Source organism: Cyprinodon variegatus, unplaced genomic scaffold, assembly GCF_000732505.1.
Source record: "Cyprinodon variegatus isolate N-32 unplaced genomic scaffold, C_variegatus-1.0 Scaffold1080, whole genome shotgun sequence".
Classification (NCBI taxonomy): Eukaryota; Metazoa; Chordata; class Actinopteri; order Cyprinodontiformes; family Cyprinodontidae; genus Cyprinodon; species Cyprinodon variegatus.
In genome coordinates, this window is record NW_015151533.1 from 244,766 (window position 1) to 245,838 (window position 1,073).

Genomic DNA, 1,073 nt, shown 5'->3' on the forward strand with positions numbered 1-1,073 from the left:
AACGTCGTAACTGTGCCAGAACAACGTCGTAACTGTGCCAGAACAACGTCGTAACTGTGCCAGAACAACGTCGTAACTGTGCCAGAACAACGTCGTAACTTTGCCAGAACAACGTCGTAACTTTGCGAGAACAACGTCGTAAATTTGCGAGAACAACGTCGTAACTGTGCGAGAACAACGTCGTAACTTTGCCAGAACAACGTCGTAACTTTGCGAGAAAAACGTCGTAAATTTGCGAGAAAAACGTCGTAACTTTGCGAGAACAACTTCGTAACCTTACAAGAATTTACTCTGCACACCGCAAGAATAAAGTTGTAGCTTTACGAGAATACAGGGGTAACTTTACAAAATAGTTGTAATATTACAAGTATAAAGACGTAACATTGCTAGTATTTAGACGTACCATGGCAAGAATACAGACGTAAAATTAGCAGAAAAAAATATGTAGCCAGAAGTCGAATATCATGAGAATCAAGTGATTACACTGCCAGAATAGAAATAATATTACCAGATTTAGGAAGCCGCTTACTTTTATGTCAATTCTAACAAGAAAGAGCAATCTTCTCCTGCAATAAACTGTTGGGCTCGGTCTGAGGTCCCTCTTTTTCTCATTAAACCATATTTTTTGATAATATTATGACTTTATCATATTATTATGGTAAGTTTACTTTATTTTTGCAATATTACAACTGTATTCTCACAATATGACTTTATTCCAGGGATTCAATAAAAATGAATTAGTGAGGCCTCGATTCTCTGTCATAACTAGAGAACAAATTGGTAATTTGGGGAGGAATAGAGGAGCTTTAGCGCTACAACACAGCTTCAGAGAACTCAAATATTTCATTTAAAGGTATAGTGGAGGATGTTCTTTTTCCCGGTGGATCATCAAGATAACTCGTCCTCCTAATTGTCAATCATTCTGGTGACATGTTTACGTACGGCCGTCCTATGTGCTCGTCCCCATTTTCACTTACCAGTGGTGAGTGTGACAGCAATGCAATAAAAATTGCAATTCTTCTTTTGGAAAGTAAATCTGTTTGAACGATGCAAACAGCAACTTTTAAACAGAG

The 1,073-nt window shown here is 37.8% G+C and overlaps 1 protein-coding gene across 1 annotated transcript in view; it reads right to left on the minus strand.

Annotated features, from left to right (window-relative positions):
• The window catches only part of map2k7 (mitogen-activated protein kinase kinase 7), a 31,103-nt gene that overhangs the window by 23,518 nt on the left and 6,512 nt on the right, over positions 1 to 1,073 (minus strand). The window lies entirely within an intron of this gene.